Source organism: Pinus tabuliformis, chromosome 6, assembly GCF_031772625.1.
Source record: "Pinus tabuliformis cultivar Carrire ecotype Pingquan chromosome 6, CPIR1, whole genome shotgun sequence".
Lineage (NCBI taxonomy): Eukaryota > Viridiplantae > Streptophyta > Pinopsida > Pinales > Pinaceae > Pinus > Pinus tabuliformis.
The window spans coordinates 1,456,617,697-1,456,630,326 of record NC_142292.1 but is presented as its reverse complement, the minus strand read 5'-3'; positions in this window follow the sequence as shown (position 1 = coordinate 1,456,630,326).

Here is a 12,630-nt window from a genome sequence, read left to right as displayed (position 1 = left end):
AATTATGGAGAAACCACGTAGAGGATGGTGAACATTGTGCACAACATGCTACACAAATTCCTAAGAGACCACATTGATGTTCAATGGAGAACATAAACAATGTGACATAATTGAAAGAATCTTTAACAGATAACAAACCCCCCCAACTAGAAGAGTTACTTCGATATGGGTGGTAGTTCTAATTTTGCCTGATATGGTCCAACAATTGGTTATGGCTCAACACACAAAATGATATCTCATTAGCGTGAGATGATTATGTGAGATAGTTGAATATTCCATGTAGCATGATGTTAGATACTAAAGATAAATAAGGATTTTTTGTCAATGGTAGAAGTTGTGGATACATGGTTGTTCTATTCTATTGTCAGATTGATGGTGGTTTTGTTTCATGTTTGTACTATGGTCTAATAGTCTGTTATGCTATCATTAATATATACTCTAGTTATTTTAATGACATTGGATGGATAATGTAATATGATTAATCATAATATGAGTTATTGCATTCAGGCTTATGGTGCTTTTGTATAACTTTTACTATTGATGTTTAATATGAATATTAATTTCTAGCAGTTTTTTGCAAGTTTCATGGTTTTGTCGCTTATGTGTTTTGTACCAATGGTGGGATTAATGAATGGGTTATATAGCCTTTATAGGGTTTCTAGTGAATTTTTTTTGTAGATAGTTTATGGTTGAATTATACTATACATAATTGTGTCATTGCATACGTTGTAGTTTGTGGGCATGCTTCAGTGTCTATTATAATGTTGTTTGTATGCACTACTATTTAATGAATATATTTGCAACATATGGTGGTTGCAGTAGTTCACGGTGGGTTCCTCTAAACTAGAGTCATATTTATTTCCCCAGTTCTTGTGTATAACCTTCAAAGGTGATGTAAACCCATAAGTATAGCTTAGATGAGGCCTCACCTACTCACAAGTGTTGAAAATATCAGTGGCTGACGGGGATTTGTTAGATTACATTTGAACTTTAGGTCATTCCAACATGCCAACAATATTGCTGGTTGTTGGCCCATGTGTCTGGAATTTAAATGGGCTATCCTTTATTTTCTATTGGAGAGGACATTCACATAGAAAGTGTTCTCCTCAACAACCCTAACTTTTAAATGACATTTCCTTCTTCCAATCCTTGTAGGTTTTACCTCAATTTCTAACTACTTATATAAATGTTTTTCCTTCTTAATGATATCATCATGTGTCTTGGGCTCCTTATAGCTTATCTTATCCTAAAATGGTCCTTGTAATCAATTGAAGAGATATTATATCTTCATCTCTTCATCTTTGAAAAATGACACATATTCCAATAGTTCTATGAAATGATTAGCATACTTGTCCAAGGTTAGTAGTCCCATTTTTATTTCATGGCTTTCTTTGATCTTGTCATTATGATATCCCTCTCTATCTCAACTAGTTGGTCCAGTTGAAACAATCCTTTCATGTATGCCAAGTTTTCGAGTAGTAGCATGTTTAGCTTTGTTTGATATTTTTGTTTTGTAATGATTCTTTCATTGTCTAATTTGCGACTCTAAGGGTATTTCTACAAACTCTTCATTGTCTCAATAAGGTTGGGATATGTTCCCTCTTCTCTCATCTTATCCCCAAAGGAGATCACTTTAGTACTAAGATGTGCCTTTCTATTGGACATCCTTCTCTTTCATTTCACTACTAGAAAGTGTTGTTATTTGCTGAAACAACACATAGAAATTAGTAGCATTAAAACCATGACAATTAAACATGTTTATTACATGTAGCTCATTTGTTCTTATGCGTCTACTATCATGTATTTTTATCTTGTTGAATAAGATTCAAGTCATCCTTCAAGTAACATTAGTGTGTTAATATATACATCAAAATAATTTCACATAAGTACACATGCATGTATAAATATGAAATTAAAACTTAATTTCTTTCCTACACTCCAACCCATCCAATTTTGATGTTGAACCTTAGTTCTTCTACTAATTGTAACATAGTATTAGAGACCTCACTCCATATGTTCTTGATGCCATCCACTCCTAGTGTTGAACCATTCTCTCATGCCACTTTGTAACATACCTGGTGCCTTAATGCTCAATTAAGGATACATGATATCAATTTTTTTCTTCTTCACGATCTTAATAATTAGATCAAATACCAGTTTGTAACAAACCCAACCCTATAATTCTTAATTACGTATATGCGGCATCAATTTTTCACTAAATCATTTTATCAAGCAGTTCCCACACATTGCTTAATATGCATCCACATACCCACATTTTGTTTGGGTATTTCATTAAAATGTTTATGTGCATTTTTTATTTCTCTCAAACCCCAATCATCCAAAGAGTATATTTGGAAATTATAAAATCTAAAAATTCTACCACATGTGTACCTTGAGATAATTTCTCTATCTACTCAATGTTTTAAATTCTAGAGCCTCTCAGAATGAAATTTATGGAAACAATGTCGAGATAAAAATTTTTGAGGTCTTATTTCAAGGGCATTCAAAATACTCGACTTCCTCATGGAATATCTTCAATTATATAGTGAAAAAAGATACGGATTATCTGAGAATTCCATTAGCATTTCCCCTAAGTATGGTCCAAGTTTTAGCTTTTGAAACCACCCATTAGAAATATTGTAGAAAAAAATTCAAAATGACCTAATTTCAGGACCATTCAAGAAGCTCAAATTTCTTAGAGCATATGCCAAAAATATAGCGAATCAATATATCAGATATCTACACGAATTTGCTTGGGATTTATCCTAAGTATGGTAATTTGCTTGGGAATTATCGTAAGTATGGTCTGAGTATCTTTTTTTGAAACTACCCAAAAGAAAACTGAACCAGATGATCAATATGATTTTCCCTCACTATTTATAAGTTTCAACAGCTCGAACCTCCCAAAAGAAAAATAGTGAAAATTCCAAGATAACTGGCTACCCCTTAAATAACAATTTGGTTACCTTAGTGACCCCATCAATTACCTTTTACATTTCCACCATTAAACTTCATGAAATTACTTATAGCCCATATAAGAAGTAAAAGAAATGCAACATGCAATTAATAGGGAAAGCATACAATTAACAACGAATGCAGGAAATTACCCAAAATTATCATGCATTTTCATGCATCCCAATTTATTTAACTACCAAAACAAAGTGAATTCAAACCCATTTCTCCATACTTTACTATCATAGCTAGTACATGGATCATAAATAAAATAATATAATAGCAACAGTAATTCATGCATATCACTAGATCAACAATATAATAGTAACAATAATTCATGCATATCACTAAATCAACAAGACAATAAAAACATTAATGCATGCATATCATTAGATCATTCATGCAAGAAATATAAAAAACACACAAATAAACATGTATATCTATTGTAACAAAAAAATAATGGAAATAAAGTAGGGTAGGCTCAATGGTGTTGCAATTTTTCTCATAGCTAGCCACCCCCTGCCTGATCTTGATGCTTTGTAGGAAAAATAAACTCATAGATTTAACACATACTTTTCATATTAGATTTAACACCAAAAAAAAAAAGCCAATCTCCTTCACATGTAGTAAACCTTATTTCATGTCATGTAGGATATCACTCATCACTCTTAACTAGTCAAAATGTCTAAACCTCAATAGGTAATACCACCATTTTGTTGGATACATAATTATCTCACCATAGACTCCATCACCACCACACCGCCTCTGTCATCAGTGCCTCAACACACCAAAGTTCGAAGGGCCAACACCATCGTGCCTCATCAATACTCGAACAGGCAAATTTAATTTATGTAACCGACTCAGATTTTGTAGAAATATGGATGCTCAGCAAGAGTTGGATATCCCACTCTATGTTTGAGATTTATTTGTTTAATTGAGAAACTGTAGCTGTGTTTTGGTCTATATTGTTTCTTTCAAGTGGTATTAGAGCCGGCCCTAGGCCAAATCCCTTGTGAGAGGGCCCATGGACGAGATTATAGAAATAATTTAAGTGGTTTCTTTGTCTATCGACTCATTAGAGCTGGAGCTTCCATGTTATGGGAAGAGAGTATAGAATTCGATAATGCCACGCATATTCGCTCATTTGAAGAGCTTGTGAGGTTGAGTTTCATGGAGTCTAAGAACCATGCATGAATGTGCTTTGTGTTATTCGCTGTGTGAAAGGAGATGTGGAACCCGTGAGATTTATGTGTCAAACCTGATGTAATGTGTGTAAATCGCCGAGTGAGATGTGTGAAGATTAACTTTTGAGATCTGTCTAAGCATATGAGAGTCATCACCGATCCGTTTTCCTGGAAAATTGTTGTGTGTAGTTGCTGAAGAAAGGAAAAAACTCAACAAATATCCGAGTAAGTTTTCCTTTTTTACGTTGTTTTGTTTCAGCCATAATGAGGTCTAGACTATGACCCGATGTTTTGTTAGAGTTTATGTTTCCAATAAGGGAGCTCACAATTTACTCCTGAAGTCCATGGTTTGTTTAGAAGAATTTACCCGGTGAAACAATAAATACATCCACGTGAGCATGGAAGATTGTTTATGAGATCCGGCTTTGATCATGAACTCCAAAGGCAACGATTTATGTTTGGATGCTTGGTGTAGTGAGGCACACGTTTTCTTTTGCGTCATCGTCATTTAGATTGAAGTAATTTGTGAAGTATATATCACTCTACTGGTGTTGCAATTCTTGTTGAGAATTTGGAATATCGATGGAAGGAGATGCAAAAACTTTGCTAGCGTCATTCTTGTCCATGAAGAGAGGGAACCTATAAGTTATTTGGTCTGGATAGTTGACAGGCCGAACTGTAATCAATCATTTCGACATCAAGAACCAACAACGTGTGCTCCGTTCATGCATGAGCGATGCCCTTCAAAAGGGTGAAAGTGCTGACTTTAATGACGTACATGTATGTAACATTCCGTGGAACATATTCCTTGTGGAGCAGTCAACGTCCAAGCGGTTAGCGAGGAGAAAATTTCATGTGGCCTAGTAAGAATGAAATCATTTACATGTTTTTAAACCTATTGTTGAGTGGAGCCTACATTGTGAGGTTATATCTAATATGATTGAAATAACATAAATCCATGCTTGTTTTACTTTTTGAATTCATCCTTTAAATTTAAGTGGGACACATGAAATTTGATAAATGGATTTGAGATCTTGAAGAGGAGGGGCTTTGAAGTAAATTAAAGAGTTCATGAAAGCACCATTATTGTGCATAATTTTAAAGAAGATGAGGTAAAGTAGACAATGTCATCTTGGGTTGAAATTTAAATCAACTTATATATTGGTCATATAATTGAACTTTGTATTTGTTGTATCTTACTTAAGATTATTGTAATAAGGCATGGTGTTGTAAGGGGTGCATGACCAGTAGTACTCGACACCCTAAACTTGATTTCTCAGGTGTGTTGTAAGCGTTGTTAAGTAAGACAAACACACTTACTATAAGCCTTGTTAGGTAAGACGGGCAGTCTTTATCCCTCTCAGGAAGAGAGAGGATGTGATATCAAGTTGTGGAATTAGCCATTACATAGATACATATTGTGTACTTGTATCTATGCTTCATTTGTAATTTTTGAGTGAGGAATGTAGTATTTATCCCTCTTCAATACAGAGAGGATGTGACATCAAGTTGTGGAATTAACCATTAGGTAGATACGAGGGTGCTAGGTGTACTCGTATCTAAGCTTGACGTGTAATGGAGGAAGTTAAAATGTGAGATGGAACCTGAATTTAAGGAATCAAGTGAGGAAGAGTTTAATATGATTGATGAACCATGTAGGTGAAAATGATTGAAGAAGAGTTTAACATGATTGATGAACCATGTAGGTGAAAATGATTCCTAGAGAACTGGCGAGTACAACTGATGGTACCCATGTACCTCGGTAGATGGATTTCTTTTTATATGGAATGCACATATAATAGAAAGAAGACGAATTCCTATTGTGAAGAGAGCCCGAAGAGAAGATAATAACAACTAAAGACAATGTTTTAGGAGTTCTACAGATTACAAGATCAATTTGTATATATATTTAGAAAATCCTGAGCAATTTTTTTTTGGTGAGATAATTAACGGGGAAAATGTTAGATACGTAATTATCTCACAACAGACTACATCACCGTCACACCACCTTAGTCTTCACTGCCTCCACCGTCACCGCCTCAACACACCAAAATTCAAAGGGACAACACTTTCTTGCCTCATCAATACTTGAAGAGGCAAATTGCTACAATTAAGCTCTGCATAGAACGATACTTTAAAATTTCTATAAATAATCTGAGAAATGATAACTCACAATCTCATATTCAGCATTTGAATAAATATGCAAACCATTCTGAAACCCTATAAATATATAAATTTAAAAACCTCATCTCAACAAAGAAATATGGTATCAATAAACTTAAACCATTTGCATTTTAAAGGTTCAAATGTCTGTGCATTATACAAATATGGCATCCTGAGAATAGCGCCCAAAACTTTCAACATATGGATCGAAGCCATAAGATTCTTATAGCTATTAAAAGACCTTAATAGTGTGAGTCATAGCTCCAATAACCCATGGAAGTCTACACATATCTAATATCTAAAATCATAAACCCTAGCTACCTGGTCGCAAGACCTTCCCATAGAAACAGGTCAGAAGGGAGTTAAAATACCTGATTCTTGTTAGAGTTGATTCCTTGATATATGAAGCCGGTAAGAGGGGTTTCACCTCAATGCCAAACCAAAACCCCCGTACTTGAAAAACCTTCCACCAATACAGCAAAGGATTTGAGTTAGGATTTATTCATAACAAAGACTATAATAATTCTAACCCGAAGAAGAAGAATGCATAAATGCAAAAAAAATATTACCATTGAAAAGTAGTTTGAAAATCCCTGCCTCAGCGAATTGAATCCCAGGTCTCTGAAGAAGTTTAAGGACCATCAAGGTAACACCAAGATGTCAGGACATGGAGCAAATAAAAAAGAAAACCACGTTTACAGGAAAAGCTAAAATCGTGAAATCGTAATAGAGCCACAATGCTTCGAAAATTATGGAATGATACATTGATAGATTGAAGCCATACCATCGATAAATGAAGGTTATTTTTCTCGAGGGCCATCCGATCCAACAAGTTGTTGTGAGCCGTTGATGGAGAAGACCGATCCCGCGGATAATGCAGGATGTGGACAGTTTGGTGACCATCGGGCTACCACCTAGTTGAGGACAGCTAGAAAGTTAAATGCACATGAATTCTTATGGCATCCTTTGAGGCTGGGGCCAGATTTCATTTAGAGCCAATACAAGCATTTTACTAATACGTATAAATACAGTGGATTGTAAATTAATTTAAATCACCAATGCGTGTAATCAAAATCCCCCATAATCAAGAACCAAGTCATACATAGTACCTAAAGTTTTATTCCACATTCTTTTCATTTGAAGTATGATAATTGTCATTGGTATTAAGAGGTTATTCATAGAAATTAATAATGTCAATGTATTATCGAAAGTTTGTATTTTGGTGACATGTATTAATTATTTTATATATGATATTATTAATAGATGGATGTGTTACATATGGTATCAGAGCACTCAGGTTTCCAAAACTGAGACCTCTGGAATAAGGAATAACAAAATCAGTATTGTGCACATAGGAGGCAGCAAAACAGTCAGCATGAGGCGAGATAGGAATCTACCACATGGTTCCATATTAGGAACAAGACCAACATCATTTCAAGAAGGCAATCCTGAGGTTTGGGTGTAGGTGGGCAAGGAGCCTCAAAATCCCAATATAGACATCCAGACAACTGTCCAAGAATTGAAGGGTGAAATGGCCCGACTCCGGGCAGATAATGAAATATTGATGCAGGAACAAGAAAAGATTCTAAAAATCCCGTCAGATAGACAGAATCATTGACCACTAGTTCCCAGCCCTGAGCATGGCCATACGACTAGGGGACAAGAGTTCGGAACTGAAAATGTGGAAACGGAAGGAGGAGAAGTAAAACAAGAAGAAGAATCAGGTAATGTGTGTAATCAAAGGACTCAGAAGAAACGGAAGATTGAACTTCAAGGGGAGTTTCAAAAAATCAAGCCTCCTCTCTTCAATGGTGAGCAAGAAGAGGTGGTGAAAGCATGGTTATATAATATGAACAAGTATTTCCAGTTGTACGAGTATGATTACAATTTGAAGGCCCATCCATCCATTTTCCAGCTTCAAGGGAAAGCCACATTGTGGCAGGAGGAAGTAAAAATAGTTCGTGGGGTCATTGAGCAAAACATAACTTGGGAGAAATTTCAGAAATTCTTTAAAGAAAAATATCTAACCGAGAGATTTTATGATGAGAAAGCAAAAGAATTCCATGATCTCTGCCTGGGCCAAATGACCATGGATGAGTTTATAACAAAATTTACATCATTAGTGCGATATGTTCCTTATATTCATGAGGAAAAAGCCAAAGTACAACGGTTTTTCAATAGTCTTTCACTATTCATGACGGAACAACTAGAATTTGACAACCCAAAGACAATGGATGAATTCATTCAGAAAACACGAATCTGCTATTAGCAAAATAAACCAAAGGGAGATATGAGCAAAAGGTGGGCTGATAAAAAAGGAAATAAGTTTATTCCTAGGCACAAGGGGAATAAGGGTGCCAACAACAAAGGATTATATAAAGGTCAAAGTAACCGAAATTGGAATAAGCCCAGATTTAAAGTACCAGGAAAAACTAGGACAAATGAACAAACTGGCAGAAACGAAGCAGAATTAATTAACAGACCACCCGTACAGTGGTGGGGATGCGGAGGCCTGCATTATGTCAAAAAATTGTCCTCACCGCAAGGGAGAAGATTAGATCTCACAAATTCAAGAGGCATCTATTGTGGTAGAAGTGGCAAGGAGCATCCCTAAAATCAATGCAGCTCTTGAAGATCATTAGGTAGAGCTTCAACCAACTATGGTTGAATTTGAAGGTACTATTTTTTACTAGACCTGCTTTGTCTTAATAGATCTCGGGGTCACCTTAAGTTACATTAGTCCCAGGATAGTGGAACAATGTAAATTACAAGCTGTTAAATTTAAAAACCCATGGTTAGTACAACTAGCCACAGGGGAAAAAAGGAGAGTTTTGTCTAAAGTAAGCAACTGCCCTTTAAAATTAGCTAGTCAACCTATTATAGTTGATTTGAATGTGTTACCCCTGGGGTCATATGACATTCTGATAGGCATGGACCGGTTAGAGAAACATTGGTCCCTAATAAATTGTAAAACAAAGACTATTAGCTACCGATATGATGTAGGGGAGAGACAAGAAATTCAAGGTGTTCAGAAACCTCTGCAATTAAGGCCAATAACAACCTCCCAGTTAGCCAAATGCATCGAAAAAGGTTGTTAATTTTATCCAATATAGGTAAGGTATGCTGACTCTAAACGTAATTGTGTATCACTAGAGAATATACCTTGTTAGTGTCAGTCTTGTCATACTGCCATCAGTGATCAAAATCTGCTCTTTTGCATTTGCATAATAGGAGTCCCATACTGTAAATTTTCATCACTCCATTAGGTCATGGATCCACTGATGGTTGAGGTCACTTCAGTTTTCCCTCATGAAATATACTTGCTGATCCTTTTTTCTGTAGTCTTCAGTCATGATTCATTTTCATTTTGCAGTTCCATTTCATTAGGTCATAGGGTTTGGTCCCATTAGGTTTTAGGGTTTCCACATAGTCAAATTTGATGGTTAAATGCTAATAAAGATCAGCAAGGACATGAGGATGCCAAATAAACTCAAGCATAGTATCTGGAAAGTCAAAAGTTATTCTTTTTAAAGCTTAATGTAATTTTCACCTCAAAACATGTTTTGAGGTGAAAACAGAGTATTTTGTTTTTATTGTCATTTCTGATGTAATTTCATGTTCCTATATGTAATATTGATTCCTAACTGCTCCTAAGCATCAACCCATACTGCCTAGCTATAAAAAGTGCAAAAAATCAAGTCATCATGAGCTAATCCACGTGCAAAAGCAAAAGTGAAACAAGCATTAAAAACAGGGTTTTCAAAAAGGAAAAGAACATTGGAAAACTGGGTTTTCCGAAAGTAAAAATCAAATTGGTGCCCATATATAAACCTTCTCATCCTACTTTTATTTCATTATGTCATCTTGCAAGTAAAAAAAAACCAAAGGAGGGAACAAAGAAGAAATTTCAAAGTGATTTTTAGCAAAACAGGGGCGTCGCTGCGCATAGGCAACTGGCACTGCGCTTCTGGAAGATTTTGCCAGGTACTGCACGTATGGAGGAGTGCGCTACACATAGGGCATTGCGCTGCATGTAGGGAATTTTTTCGCAGTGTTAACTTGAACGGGTGCTGCGCGTAGGAGCCATCACTGCACTTCTGGGCAAGTGCGCTGTGCGTAGTGCAGCCAACCACTAAAACACTTCAATCTTCAAATTTTTTCCAAATTGCCTCCAAAATTCACGTTGTACAAGTACGTACTATCACTTTGCTTAATAATTGGCTTTCATATGTGAAGTTGTAGACAATTTTTCAGTCCTATTATGAAACCCTAGTTTTTCACTATAAACTCTAATCATTTTGTTTTTCCCATTGCCTATGCTTCATAACTAAAACACCTTACCCATCATTTCCTTTCCCCTCATCTACATTCCATCATCTATTCATCATTCCTAAAACCTTCCCCTCACTCGTATGGTTTGTCCATAACTACCTAAATTCACTCAAACTCATTTCTACAAACCCTAGAGTATCCCATTCAGTCCCATTTACATTGTCTAAAATTTGTGCAACTAAGAAGCTGGTTAAACATGGATAGAGGTGAATATGACTATGATGAGGGGAATATAACAAGTGGTAGTTCAGTTGAGAGGAGAAAGCAACATAGAAAGCCTCATAAGAGAGGTAAAATCACCAGAGAAGAGCCAACCAACCTAGGAGAGCTACAGGCCTCTCCATTAGCAGTTTCATGTTTCAGACACCTTGGATGTTATGAGTTTTGTGAACTAGTGGAGAGAGTTTAGTTTCATCATGAATGGGCTAGACATTTTATAGCCAACTTGTATAACAATGAAGTGACTCTTGCTGGGGTGACTTTCACAGTGTCACCATATGTTATTTTAGAGGCAACCAGGATCGCTGATGTTGGTTAGAAATGGTATAAAGCTTAGGACCTTGATGAGCATTACATTAAGCCTCAGTATAGAAGTCAGGTGAAGAGGCTTTCCCCTCCAAATTTTTGGAGAACAGGTATGACCCCTTGATGAGGATTATCATCAAATATTTCACTTGTGAGGTCAGATTTTCCAGGTTGTATACTTACCATATCAGGCTCCTCATGCACATTACAAGGGTGAAGATGTTTAACCTCCCATACTTTTCGTTTAGAAACATTGATAAGATGGCTTACCTTGTGCAAAATAAGTCATACCCTCAGCAAATGAACAACATATATCATTACTCCTTAATCAAGATTATTGTTCTTCACCATCTTAGTCTTCTAAATATCTCATGGGAGACTTTCATTGTTCATGATATGTTCAGGGGACCTCATATTCCTCCATCCATGGTGCAAGAAATAGGTGTGCCCTCTACTCATGTGAAAACAGGAGAGGAACACAAGGAGACAAAAATTGTTGAGGTACCAGTATTCTTGACATATCAGAGAGGTACAAGGAAGTTATTGGAAACTGCTAGGAAAGTGTTTTCTCCACAAGATGTGGAAGGGACCTTTCCTTTTTCATTAGGTCACAACCAAATGTTATCTCCACAGGGTGTGGAAGGGGCTTTGCCTTCTACATCAACAAAACAGGTACAGGCTGAGCAGCTGAACAAATTGAAAGAAAAGGTACAGGAGGATGACTTGGATGATGAGCAAAAAAGGGAGTTTGAGTTGGAAGAACATGATGAGCCCGAGCAGCGTGACACTGAGATCATCGATTTAGAGACTCAGGATCAAGAAACCATCAAAGACATCATCATACAAGAAAGGGAAGCCCAAATACAAGCTTTGGCGGACAACCTAGAGAGAGCTAAGTATGTCATCACATACTTGGAGCAGGAGAACAAACAATTGAGTGTTGGAAGTGCTCAAAGTAAAAAGGCAAATTGGCAAAGAGACCCAAGTCACATTGACTCCTATTGTGCAGGAGATTGAAAACGATAGGGAGACTTGGATTGAGAGAGTCAACCTACATCTTGAAGGGCTCATTGAGAAGGCCAACAGGGACAAGAAAATGCTTAGACACATGGCATACCATTACATGACCCGCAATAAAATTTGTAACATGAGGATTAGAAAGTTGAAGGCTAGGTTAAGGAGGGCTTTAGAAGGCAAAAAGAAGGAGGATAGATTAAATATGTTGGCTGAAGCCTCCTTGGCTAATCAAAGCAGTTGATGGTGGTGTCTCATACCAATTTTGGGTAGTTTTTGAGGAAATTTTATCATTTTTGAATTTTGGAAATTCAATACACAGAAAATCTGCCCAAAAGCGCAGTGCCACCGGCACTGCGCTTTTTCTAGGGGCACCCAATGGACAAATGGCTTGCATTTTTGGATTTAGGGCATCAAGGACATGCACCTTAGAAATTTTCAGAATTTTTGGAGCAGAAAT